The sequence below is a fragment of the Callithrix jacchus genome, chromosome 4, assembly GCF_049354715.1.
Source record: "Callithrix jacchus isolate 240 chromosome 4, calJac240_pri, whole genome shotgun sequence".
In the NCBI taxonomy this organism is placed as follows: domain Eukaryota; kingdom Metazoa; phylum Chordata; class Mammalia; order Primates; family Cebidae; genus Callithrix; species Callithrix jacchus.
In genome coordinates, this window is record NC_133505.1 from 40822493 (window position 1) to 40836320 (window position 13828).

At 41.4% G+C, this 13828-nt stretch overlaps 1 protein-coding gene and 2 pseudogenes across 5 annotated transcripts in view; 2 read left to right on the forward strand and 1 right to left on the reverse strand.

Annotated features, from left to right (window-relative positions):
• LOC100395327 (transmembrane protein 14C) overlaps window positions 1-449 on the forward strand; it is a 59425-nt gene extending 58976 nt beyond the window's left edge. For all 3 annotated transcript variants that reach the window (XR_013534151.1, XR_013534149.1, XR_013534148.1), the window contains one exon: window positions 44-449. The gene's annotated coding sequence lies outside the window, so the exon portion shown is untranslated. The remainder of the gene's footprint in view (window positions 1-43) is intronic.
• The window catches only part of LOC144582116 (C-terminal-binding protein 1 pseudogene), a 42173-nt pseudogene extending 41724 nt beyond the window's left edge, over window positions 1-449 (forward strand). Inside the window, exon 3 of the transcript XR_013534096.1 lies at window positions 40-449. The product of XR_013534096.1 is annotated as a C-terminal-binding protein 1 pseudogene (transcript). The remainder of the gene's footprint in view (window positions 1-39) is intronic.
• LOC100394960 (serine/threonine-protein kinase MAK-like) overlaps window positions 1-13828 on the reverse strand; it is a 50476-nt pseudogene that overhangs the window by 24659 nt on the left and 11989 nt on the right. Inside the window, exons 3-4 of the transcript XR_013534095.1 lie at window positions 1984-2038; window positions 1180-1301 (exon numbers count right to left, since the gene is read on the reverse strand). The product of XR_013534095.1 is annotated as a serine/threonine-protein kinase MAK-like (transcript). The remainder of the gene's footprint in view (window positions 1-1179; window positions 1302-1983; window positions 2039-13828) is intronic.

Below are 13828 nucleotides of genomic sequence, written 5' to 3' on the forward strand. Positions count from 1 at the left end.
CAGCGAAAAAAAAAAAATTATTCTTTTTTTTTTTTTGAGACAGAGTCTCGTTCTGTCGCCAGGCGCCAGGCTGGAGTGCAGTGGCGCGAACTCCACTCACTGCAACCTCTGCTTCCCGGGTTAAAGCAATTCTCCTGCCTCAGCCTCCCAAGCAGCTGGGACTACAGATGCGCACCACCACGCCCAGCTAAAAAAATGAGAACACATGGACACAGAAAGGGGAGTACTAAACATTGGGGTCTATTGGGGGGAAAAGGGGAGGGCCAGTGGGAGGGGGAGGTGGGGAGGGATAGCCTGGGGAGAAATGCCAAATGTGGGTGAAGGGGAGAAGAAAAGCAAAGCACACTGCCATGTGTGTACCTACGCAACTGTCTTGCATGCTCTGCTCATGTACCCCAAAACCTAAAATCCAATAAAAAATTAAAAAAAAAAATTATTCATTTTTAAAATTTTACCTTTAAAATTTTTTAGAGGCACAGTCTAAATATATATTATATGCTATAATTACCAACCTATTTTACCACTGATGTTATTTATTTTAAATAGTTCAAAACTACTGAACATTTCTCACTTTAAAAGCAGGCAAAATGGCTGTTTATCCCCCAGATGTGACCAGAACAACCACCAAAAACATTATCTCCCCAAGCTCAGGGCAGAAGACCCTTTACAGATTCTGCCCACACATTTAAAAATTGTGAATTTCCTTGGAATTGGTAACACATCAAGTATTATCACTGACTTGTGCCTTCCAATGAATGAGTTTCTTAAATCTTTTCTTGAAAGGAACTTTATTCGTTTCTCTATTCTTTCATTAACCTCCACAAGATGCTTGGAAGAGCAATGAAAATAATTTTCTCAGTAGTGCCCAAGGCCAGTTTTGTTACTGAGTACTAGACTATACATAAGTTTGTATTTTAAAAAGCATAAATAGATAGTATGTGTATTTATATGAGATACCGGCCTTGACTTTTAAGGATTTACAACAGAAAAATGTTGGCTATGTCACAGCTGGTTCTTCTTCAGTGTTAAATGTTACCCTTTGATAAAGATAACAGATCTAGTTAATTTAAATTTACCTTTTGGAGTAATCAATTCTTATATCTTAAAGTATTGACATACTTAAAGGATCCAAAGAACTCATGGAGGGAATAACAGGGAAGAAAGTGAATAAAAACATACCTGTCTTTCATTAATTGATAGAGGTTTTCTTTCATATATTCAAATATGAAATAAAGGTGGTCATTTTCTCTGATAACTTCTTTCAATTTAATAACATTAGGATGATTAAGTTTCTTCAGAGACTGAAAAATAACAAATATGCATTGAAGTTTCTTAAAAAAAATTATATCCAAGTCTTTAAGCATCAAATCTAAGGAAATGGTATGTAGTAATTTAAAAACTTGTCTTTTGGTGGCTTGGGTGTGGTGGCTCATGCCTGTTATCCCAGCATTTTGGGAGGCTGAGGTGGGCAGATCACTTGAGGTTAAGAGTTTGAGACCAGCCTGGCTAACATGGTAAAACCTTGTTTCTACTAAAAGTACAAAAATTAGCTGGGCACGGCAGCACACGCCTATAGTCCCAGCTACTCAGGAGGCTGAGGTAGGAGAATCGCTTGAATCCAGGAGGCAGAGGTTGCAGGGAGCTGAAATCATGCCACTACACTCTATCCTGGGTGACAGAGTAAGACTGTCTCAAAAAAAAAAAAAGTTGTCTTTGGAGAATATGATTTAAGATGCTCTTTTAAAAGTGAGAGTGAACTTTCAAATGTGAGAATATAATTATATGCTATTCTACACTGACATCAGAACCAGAAGAAATGAGAATTTAATTTAGAATATAAAGGAAAAACAAATACAATTATCTTCAGAATGCTTCCCACAGAGAATAAAACAATCTTAACTAAAAATAATCTTAACTACTGTCCTCAGGCCTCAGATAGAGTTAAAGCTTCTTCTCAGGTTCTTTTCATCTTTAGGATTTTACCTTAACTTCTCTCAAATTCATACATTCATCCCAAGAACAGAACTTTCTCTTCATCCTAAAATAAATAGAGGAAAGTTTGGTGTTCAGGGATTGAGGATTCAAAGACACAGATTACACTGTTGGCTTTCTTACTCTAGTATTGGCTCACTTTGGGCGAGCTAGCTCCTCATCCTTACAGGGAAATCACTTCCTCCTTTACATCTCAAGGCTAGCTGGTAGGACTATATCACATCCAAAATTCAGCTTTAACACAAAAATGACAAAATCACCATTCATCTTCCTTTCTGGGTGAGTTCTTAACACTTCTCTAATAAGTTTAACTGTGCCTTTCTTAAAGGGTCCCTTCCAAGTTCCTCTCATTTTAGAACTTAAGAGATAAACATGAAACACTATACCTCAGAGGGGGTTAGGGAAAGAAATCACAAATTTTGAGCAAATTTAGTCAAATAATTTGATCTGATAACTTGCATATCATTACATCAGCTTTAGATGAGAGGCCCATAAAGTTAAAGATCTCCCTACTTAAATGATTTAAGTTGGCAAAAAATTGGAAGTAACTATAAACGTTAGAAATGGCTTTCTTGAATTTTGTTCTTTACTTCCCCTCTTTTATCCCAGTGTTGGTTTCTATTAGAGATAAATGTATCAAAAGTGTATTTAGGGTAAAAATTATTTCCACTATATACACTACAAGTTACTTGGCGTGTTTTTATATGAACACGTGTTTTTATGCAAACAGATTTTTAGTCACCATACAAAACAGGATAAGAAGCAGGATTTGTATTCTAAAAAATGTTTGTTCAGGTATGGAAATTATAAGGCTGGACTGTGAAAGAGAACCAAATATGCCATACTGCTTTCATTTAGTATTATAATCTCCTGCTGAGATGTTCCAGAAGATCCTTGGGAAGCTTAGAGTTGTCTTTATTAATTAGAATAATCCTTATGATCCAGAGGCTCCAGGGGGTATAATACAGAAATGAGGCAATGAGTGAAAATTGGCAGCACAACATCACAGTCAGGAACAGAGGCTGTGGATCCGCACTGCCTGCATTCAAATCCTTGCCTGCCACTCACAGCATGACTTTGGACAAGTTACCTAATGATTTGTCTATCCCTCAAATTTGTTAGCTACACATACAGTAGAAGCTGCTGCATAACAAAAGCTTCTTGCAAACTGCTTCATTCAACACTCACTAACTACCAGATGTTTTCATTTTTACCAATATCTATGACTGTAAGACAATGTAAAGGGCATCACTGCTATTATTTCCAAAATATCCTTAGTGAATCAGAATTTCATTTGCAGTGATTCAAGTACTAGAAATTTATAAAGAGTTGCGATAAAATGGGGATCACTAGCCTATTAAAAGATACTTTTCAGTGCTATAGATTTATAAAATGTCTTGCTAAAATGTAAAATGTAAATCTAGCAAAATGATGAATTTAAAATAAAACAAGTCAATTCAAATATAGCTATAAAAAAGTTGATTAATAAAATGATCATGTCGATGTGAAATTGCACATATAATCTGCTATGATTTTTTCTTTCTTTTTTTTTTTGAGACATGGTCTCATTCTTTTTTTTTTTTTTTGAGATGGCGTTTCACTCTTGTTACCCAGACTGGAGTGCAATGGCACCATCTCGGCTCACCGCAACCTCCACCTCCTGGGTTCAGGCAATTCTCCTGCCTCAGCCTCCTGAGTAGCTGGGATTGCAGGCATGCGCCACCATGCCCAGCTAATTTTTTGTATTTTTAGTAGAGATGGGGTTCACCATGTTGACCAGGGTGGTCTCGATCTCTTGGCCTCGTGATCCGCCCGCCTCCGCCTCCCAAAGTGCTGGGATTACAGGCTTGAGCCACCGCACCCGGCCTGACATGATCTCATTCTGTCGCTCAGACTGGAGTGCAATGGTGTGATTATGGCTCACTGTAGTCTTGACCTCTTGGGCTCAAGTGATCCGCCCACCTCTGGCTCCTGGGTAGCTGGGACTATAGGTATATGCCTCCACGCCCAGCATATTTTTGTATTTTTTATAGAGATAGGGTTTTACCATATTGATCATACTAGTCTCAAACTCCTTGGCTCAAACAATCTGCCCACCTCAGCCTTCCAAAGTGCTGGGATTATAGGCATGAGCCACCACACCTAGCCTGCTATGATGCTTTAAATATAATTTCAGAACTTTATTTTATTTTTGAGATGGTGTCTCTCTCTGTCACCCAGGTTGGAGTGCAATGGCATGATCTCAGCTCTGCAACCTTTGCTTCCCCAGTTCAAGTGATTCTCTTGCCTCAGCCTCCCAAATAGCTGGGATTACAGGCACCTGCCACCATGCCTGGCTAACTTTTGTGTTATTAGTAAAGATGGGGTTTCGCCATTTTGGCCAGGCTGGTCTCGGACTCCTGACCTCAGGTGATCTGCCTGCACCGCCTTCCAAAGTGCTCAAATTACAGGCATCAGCCACCATACCCAACCTAGAATTTATTTTTCATTTTAGGGGAAATGTATCAATGGATCTTAAAGTGTTACCTAACAAGTTGCACCTAGAATATTTATGGCTTAAATTGGAAATGCCTAAAATTTTATACCACCAAGCAAAAGACTGATTGGATATTATGGGATGTAAATGGTTTTGGTACAAACAAACAAAACAATGAGAATGGACAATGAGGACTCTGATATTTGTAATTTTCATGTAAAGTTTATCCCTGTACATTAGGCTTGAAGGAGACAGCAAAGCCTGCTTGTACGACTCTTATAGATAGCTATCTTGTTCAGGCATAAGGAATAATGGCTATAGTGAACACTCAGTGTAGTTAAACTGACCATCTGACAGTAGCCTGTTTCACAACGCCTTCACTCCTAAGAGATGTGCACCTCTGTCCTACCACGATCACTCATAAACTCCTTGTGATGAGGAGTTCTACTGTCCAAGACCTCAACCTTTACCACTTCAGACTCTGAGCATAACCTCTTATCCTTTTCACCAACTTTACCCTTGAAACTTCTTCATACAGCCGCTTTCTTGTTTAACTTGTGGCTATTCCTACAATCACCCACGTGGCGTGGCTTTCCTCCTCATCCAGCTTGGCCCCACCATCAGCCTTTCACCCACTACACTCTCCAGGTCACACACATGCTCTGAACATCCTTTTCTCCCACCATTCCACCGCTCCTGCCTTGTCATCCTCCCGTCTCCATACAGATGGGTGGGGGTGGAAAGACAAGTCATGAAAATGCTCCCAGTGGCTCCACTTTCACATCCATCCTGTAATTTCAGGTGGACTCTTCCTGACACTGGGCAAACTTTTTGTGGCTCTCTTAGCAACTCAGTAACTCATCCTTCAAACTCTCCAAAGCTCCATGCCTCCACTGCCCACTTCCCGCTACTCCTTGTCCCGCTTCGGTCTGGCTTACTTCTACCATTCCACTGGAACGATGCTCACCATGGCCACCAGTTATGTCATAGTCCCCAAACCCAAGGAACACCATGGCAGATGATATTGTTGAAATACCATAAGGCTATTTCCAGCCCTTTCCTTCTGCCTCCTAATACAGAGGTTGGAAGAGTAAACACTCTCTCAGCCTCCTTTGGAAGTAAGAGAGACCACGTGACCCAGTACTAGCTGGTAAGATGTAAGAGGATGTCCTTGGGGACTTCTGGGAAAGAATTACTACTTCCTGATAAAAGATGGAGAAGAGTTAGCTGGTATTATTCTCCTTTCTTCCCTCCTTGAACAGGGATGTAATGCCTGGAGGTGCAGCAGCCATAAGGTGGTCATTAGGTGACACATTTAAGGACAGAAACAATGCTAACTGCTCAGCATGAAAATCATACAAAACGTGAATTTCTTGGGTACAACGTTGAGCCATTGAAAGAGCTCTGGAATCGTCACCCTCCAGACTTCTTGATACCTACTTCTGCTTCTTTAGATCCTTCCCTTGGTTTCAGATATTTTCTACATTCTCCTGGTTTCTCCCCTATTTCTCTGGTGGCTCCTCAGTCTTTTCTGTCAGATCCTATTCCAGGGTGCATACTTTATATGCCATGGTTTCTCAGTGCTCTAAATGAAGACCTCTTTTTTTCTTTCTCTAAAGAGTTTCAATTATCATATGTAGACTAGTAGACTAATCATTCCAAATCATTAGCCTGCACCTCTATTTTGAGATTTTTTTTTTTTTGGAGACAGAATCTTGCTCTTATCACCTAGACTGGAGTGCAATGGCGCGATCTCGACTCATGCAACCCCTGCCTCCCAGGCTTAAGCAATTCTCCTGCCTCAGCCTCCTGAGTAGCTGGGATTACAGGTGTGTGCCATCACACCTGGCTAATTCTGTATTTTTAGTAGAGACAGGGTTTCTCCATGTTGGTTAGGTTGGTCTCAAATTCCTGACCTCAGGTGATCCGCCCACCTCGGCCTCCCAAAGTGCTGGGATTACAGGCGTGAGCCACTGCACTCAGCCTTGTTTTGAGATTTAAATGCAAATATTCCATTGACTAAAAGTCATCTTAAAGTCATTATGCCCCAGACAGAATCCAGCTTTACCCCTAGGCCTGTGATTATCCCCTCCTTGACATAGTACATAGCACCACTGCTATACATTTAAATCAGAATCCCAGGAGTTAGCCTGGACTCTTCCCCATTTTTTACTCCTCCCTCCATTCTCATGCCCAGTCACCAGTTCCTATAAAGCCTGCTCCCTAAGTATCCCTCGACTGTATCCAGTTACATCCATCCTCAGAGCTATTTTCTTGTCAGGCACCACTTCTAACCAAGATGACTGCACTGACCTTCTACCTGGCCACCCTGTGCCCACCCTTGACCTCTTCAATCCAGTCCCCACTCTTCTGCTAATGAGCCAGTTCTAAAAATTTGATCACATCAACAATGCTGCTTAAAATCCTTCAAGACCTTCTAGTCCTCAAGATACACAAACTTGGCTGGGTGTGGTGGCTCCCGGCTGGAATGCCAGCACTTTGGGAGGCTGAGGTGGCAGATCATGAGGCCAGGAGTTTGAGACCAGCCTGACCAACATGGTGAAACCCCATCTCTAATAAAAATACAAAAATTAGCCAGGTGTGGTAGCACATGCCTGTAATCCCAGCTACTTAGGAGGCTGAGGCAGGAGAATCACTTGAACCTGGGAGGCGGAGGTTGCAGTGAGCTGAGATCACACCACTGCACCTGGGTGACAAGACTGAAACTCTGTCTCAGGAAAAAAAAAAAAAAAAAAAAGATATACAAACTCTTTCATGTGGCTTCACAACATCACCTGTTAGCCTCATGTCCTTCCTCTGCTCCACTCATAATCCACACTTCAGCCACCTGTACTTTTTTCAGTTATCCAGCCTCAGTTAGTCCTTCATATACTCTCTCTTGCCTCCAGAGCTTCATCATGCTATTTCTTACTCCCTGGAGCATTCCCCCCCCAACCCCCTTTTTAAAAAATATTTTTCTCTCATTCTTGAGGTCTCCTTGACTTGGGAAGCCTTTTATGATACTTCTCCAGTGTGGCTTCTCTTTGCTTCCATAGGACTCAATATTCTCCCATCATAGGACTTAACATATTTGATATAACTTGTTGAATCTGTTGGTCTTCCTGAGTATATTGTAAGACATCTGTGTTGTCCCCATTATGTCCTGATCATGAAATACAGTAGGAGTTTAACAATTTTGTGCTAAATGAATTTTTCAATTTTCTTCAAGTCTTCCATGGGACTCCTCTTCTGATTCATTTTTGCTCCATCTTACCTAAGGCACTGCCCAGCACACAGTAAATACTCAATGTGGCAGACACTGTAAGCCAACTAGCCAAAAGCCCTCCTTCTCGTCCTCCTCATTCACAGAGTCAGCTTTTGCACAGGGATATAAAACGCTTAGCTAAGTACTGTTTCCCAGCCTCCCTGAAGCTAGGGGTGCCCGCATTTCTGATCAATGAGAAGAAAGCCGATGCATTCTGGGTGGGGTGTGGGAAAGTTTTGGCTTTCCCAATTTAAAGAGTACAGTAACTAACTGCCCCAGCTCCTCCCATTGCTTCCCGCTTGGAGCTCACACTCAATGCCCGGAGCTGCAGGAGCTATTTTTTGAAGACAGAAGAGCCTAGGTTTGTGATGACATCATTGGGACAAGGTACTTGCCCTGGGCTGCCTATCTCAGGGCTTTTTTTTTTTTTAAATAACAACAGCTTCATTGAGATAGAATCCACCTACTATATAATTAGAATCCACATACTACACAATTCCCTCATATAAAGTGCATAATTCAAAGGGAGCATTCTGCCAAGATATTTTATGATATGAGAAAAATGAATCCCTATTTAGGTTTCTTTTGGTTAGATAGTAGTTCATTCACCAACAACACTCCCAAATTACATACTTATGGCCTCCTATCAGCCCTCAATTTATTTGACTTCTTACAGGGTTTCACCCCTCAGTTCTCCTAAGATCTTACCTAGGTCCATGCAGCCGAGGCCCAATATCCCATTTGATGAAATTGAAGGATAAAACAAATACTGTATTTTTGCCACTCAGAAAAAAATTATGAACATTTTGTCACATAAAACCAGACAGTAATACCATCTGCGGGACTGTACCCAAGACCCAGCACCCCTCCTGATTCTCCTACCCTTCTCCCCAGAAGCCACAGCTATCATGAGTTTTGGGTGTATCTTTCCTGGCCTTTAAAAATATTTTTATATACAGATGTATTTGTGTATAATAAAATATTTCTTTGTGTGAATTTAAATCATCATTTTGTCTACAAATGAGGGCTATTCTGGCTCATTTTGTCTAATACCCTCATTTCTTAGTTTCCTGCCTTACTGCAGTAGTGAGGATCTCCAATGCAATCCTAATCAGCAGGGTTATCAGCAGGCATTCAGTCTTCAAACTAACTGTACTGACATTACTTCTGATATTTCACATTAATATGAATTACACTGGTTTTCTCAGGTTAGGGAAGTTTTATTCTTTTTCCTTTTATATTCTTTTATTCTTTTTATATACAGCTTTGCTAAGAGGTTGTTGTTGTTGTTTTTTGACAGGGTCTCACTAGGTCACCCAGGCTGGAGTGCAGTAGTGGTGGCATAATATTGGCTCACTGTAGCCTCGACCTCCTGGGCTCAAGCAATCCTCCCACCTCAGCCTCCTGAGTAGCTGGGACTACAGGTGTATTCCACCATGCCCAATTAATTTTTGTATTTTCTGTAGAGGTGGGGTTTCACCATGTTGCCAAGCTGGTGTCAAACTCCTGGGCTCAAGCAATCCTCCTGTCTCAGCCTCCCAAAGTGGTGGGATTATAGGTGTGAGCCACGCCCATCCAAGAGGCTTTTTTTTTTAATCATAAGATTTGTTTTTATTAAATTCATTTAATCACAAATGAGTACTGAATTTTGTTAAGCCTATTCAATAAATTTTTCATTTCCATTATTGTATATTATATATGTATTTATCTGATGATAATGACTGATTAAAAATATTTTATGAAGTTATTTCCTTGTACATGTAATGGTTTAGATCATAATATTTTAAAACATTTGCTAAAGCATTTAAATTTTAGATTGTCATAAGTTGGTTGATGTGTGATGTGGAGATGTGTATCTGATGAGTCTGGGACTGGTTCTGCTGGAAGCCAACTGCCATGTCCTTGGACTATTCAAACAACCCTCTGGAAAGGCCCAGGGAAGGAGCCTTTGTTAAAGGGAGCTGTGGTACCTCTTGCCAACAGCCAGTACAAACATGCCAACCCTGAGTGAGTGTGATGGGTTGAATTGTGTCTCCCAAAACTCCTATGTTGAAGTCCTAGCCCCCAGACTTTCATAGTGTGATGGTGTCTGAAGATAGGCTCTTTAGAAAGGTAATTAAGGTTAAATGAGGTCTTTCATGTAGGCCTAAATCTGGTATGACAGGTGTCCTTATAAGAGGAGCCTGGGCAATATGGCAAGACCCTATCTCTACAAAAACTTTTTAAAAAAATTAGGTGACCAGGTGTGTTGGCTCATACCTATAACCCCAGCACTTTGGGAGGCCGAGGTTGGGTGGATCACCCAAGGTGATTCAAGACTAGCCTGGCCAAGATGGTGAAACCCCGTCTCTACTAAAAATACAAAAATTAGTCAGGCATGTTAGTGGGTGCCTGTAATCCCAGCTATTTGGGAGGCTGAGGCAGGAAAATTGCTTGAACCTGGGAGGCAGAGGTTGTAGTGAGCCAAGATCGTACCACTGCACTCCAGCCTGGGCGACTGAGTGAAACTCTGTCTCAAAAAAAACAAAACCAGCCAGCTGTGGTGGTATATGCCTATAGTCCCAACTATTCTGGAGGCTCAGGCAGGAAGATGGTTCAAGCCCAGGAGGTTGAGGCTATAGTGAGCTATGTTTGCACCACCATACTTCAGCCTGGGTGACAGTGAAACCCTGCTTTGAAAAAAAAGAAAAAAAGGAAATGTGGACACAGAAATACACAAAGAGAAGATCATATAAAGATCTAGAGAGGGCCAGGTGCAGTGGTTCATGCCTGTAATCCCAGCACTTTGGGAAGCCAAGGTGGGCGGATCACGTGAGGCCAGGAGTTCAGGACCAGCCTGACCAACATGGAAATACCCTGTATCTACTAAAAATATGAAAATTATCCAGGTGTGGTGGCACATGCCTGTAATCCCAGCTACTCAGGAGGCTGAGGCAGGAGAATCACTTGAACCCGGGAGGTGGAGGTTGCAGTGAGCTGAGACTGCACCACTGCACTCCAGCCTGGGCAACAAGAGCAAGAAAACTCTGTCAAAAAAAAAAAAAAAAGACCTAGAGAGGATATGGCTGTCTACAAGCAAGCCAAGGAGAGAGGCCTTAGAAGCAACCAACCTGCAGATACCTTGATCTCACACTTCTTGCCTCCAGAACTGTGGGGAGATAAATCTCTGTTGTTTAAGCCACCCAGTCTGTGGCATTTTGTTACAGCAGCCCTAGCAAACTAAGAGTAAGCCATCTTGGAAGTGGATCCTCCAGCCCCAGTCAAGCCTTCAGATGACTGCAACTTGGACCAATTATCTGAGTGCCATGAAAGAACCCAAGCCAGAATGACCCAGGTAAGCTACTTCTAAATTCCTGACTAATAGAAACTATGTAAATTAACAAATGTTTCTTCTTATTTTAAATCACTAAGCTTTGGGGGTATTTTGTTATGTGGTGATAGATAAACACAGTGGAATAAAAACAAATTGACAACAATCAATTCTATTTAATCAATAAGTTCAGGAAAATAACATTCAGAACTCAATTTGATATTATCAATACCATCTGATTTTGAGACCTTGTTTTAAAGAAATAATAAGCTCAAGGCTCAGCACGGTGGCTCACACCTGTAATCCTAGCACTTTGGGAGGCTGAGACAGGCAGATCACCTGAGGTCAACAGTTCAAGACCAGCCTGGCCAACATGGTGAAACCCTGTCTCTATTAAAAACAAACACAAATTAGCTGGGTGTGGTGGCGGGCACCTGTAATCCTGGCTACTTGGGAGACTGAGGAAGGAGAATTGCTTGAACCCGGGAGTGAGAGGTTGCAGTGAGCCAAGATGGCGCCACTGTACTCCAGCATGGGCAACAAGAGCAAAATTTGGTCTCAAAAAACAAAAACAAAAAAAAACTCTACTCTGCCCTCAACTTTAAATGTAAAAAACAGGCCAGGCATCGTGGCTCATACCTGTAATCCCACCACTTTGGGAGGCTGAGGTGGGTAGATTGCTTGAGCCTGGTAGGTCAAGATTGCAATGAGCCATGATCATGTCACTGCACTCCAGCTGGGCAACAGAGTGAGACCCCATCTCAAAAACAAAAACGAAAACGAAACCAACAAATAAATCTGGCAAAACATTCCCAAGATTACCTGTAGCTCCAGTCCAAATGTATTATACATAAAAAGAGAGGCACTTATATTTTTTGGTTTATCAGTGTAGCTGGACAAGCCAGACAAAGTAACATACATGAGAATCAGCAAAATTCCTCTTTGGCAATTTCTTTTCCAAGAATGACATTCCACATGAGCCAAAATAGCATTTGGTCTAAACTAGACCCCTGTTTCTGTGCTTGTATATATTCTATTCTTTTTTTTTTTTTTTTTTTTGAGACAGAGTCTCTTTTTGTCACCCAGGCTGGAGTTCAGTGGTGCAATCTCAGCTCACTGCAACTTCTGCCTCCTGTATTCAAGACATTCTCCTGCCTCAACCTCTCGAATAGCTGAGATTACAGGCGTGTGCCACCATGGCTGGCTAATTTTTGTATTTTTAGTAGAGACAGGGTTTCACCATGTTGGCAAGGCTGGTCTTGAACTCCTGACCTCAACCCAAAGTGCTGGGATTACAAGAGTAAGCCACTGCACCCAGTCTGTGCTTGTATATATTCTTCTTTATTTTTTTATTTTTTAAAATTTTTTATTGGATTATAGGTTTTGGGGTACATGAGCAGAGCATGCAAGACAGTTGCGTAGGTACACACATGGCAGTGTGCTTTGCTTTTCTTCTCCCCTTCACCCACATTTGGCATTTCTCCCCAGGCTATCCCTCCCCACCTCCCCCTCCCACTGGCCCTCCCCTTTTCCCCCCAATAGACCCCAGTGTTTAGTACTCCCCTTTCTGTGTCCATGTGTTCTCATTTTTCATCACCCACCTATGAGTGAGAATATGTGGTGTTTCATTTTCTGTTCTTGTGTCAGTTTGCTGAGGATGATGTTCTCCAGATTCATCCATGTCCCTACAAACGACACGAACTCATCATTTCTGATTGCTGCATAATATTCCATGGTGTATATGTGCCACATTTTTCCAATCCAGTCTATTATCAATGGGCATTTGGGTTGATTCCAGGTCTTTGCTATTGTAAACAGTGCTGCAATGAACATTCGTGTACATGTGTCCTTATAGTAGAATGATTTATAGTCTTTTGGATATATACCCAGTAATGGGATTGCTGGGTCAAATGGAATTTCTATTTCTAAGGCCTTGAGGAATTGCCACACTGTCTTCCACAATGGTTGAACTAATTTACACTCCCACCAACAGTGTAAAAGTGTTCCTTTTTCTCCAAATCCTCTCCAGCATCTGTTGTCTCCAGATTTTTTAATGATCGCCATTCTAACTGGCGTGAGATGGTATCTCAATGTGGTTTTGATTTGCATCTCTCTGATGACCAGTGATGATGAGCATTTTTTCATATGATTGTTGGCCTCATATATGTCTTCTTTCGTAAAGTATTTGTTCATATCCTTTGCCCACTTTTGAATGGGCTTGTTTGTTTTTTTCCTGTAAATCTGTTTGAGTTCTTTGTAAATTCTGGATATCAGCCCTTTGTCAGATGGGTAGACTGCGAAAATTTTTTCCCATTCTGTTGGTTGCCGATCCACTCTAGTGACTGTTTCTTTTGCCGTGCAGAAGCTGTGGAGTTTCATTAGGTCCCATTTGTCTATTTTGGCTTTTGTTGCCAATGCTTTTGGTGTTTTGTTCATGAAGTCCTTGCCTACTCCTATGTCCTGGATAGTTTTGCCTAGATTTCCTTCTAGGGCTTTTATGGTGCCAGGTCTTATGTTTAAGTCTTTAATCCATCTGGAGTTAATTTTAGTGTAAGGTGTCAGGAAGGGGTCCAGTTTCTGCTTTCTGCACATGGCTAGCCAGTTTTCCCAACACCATTTGTTAAACATGGAATCCTTGCCCCATTGCTTGTTTTTGTCAGGTTTATCAAAGATTGTATAGTTGTATGTATGTTGTGTTGCCTCCGGTGCCTCTGTTTTGTTCCATTGGTCTATATCTCTGTTTTGGTACCAGTACCATGCTGTTTTGATTACTGTAGCCTTGTAG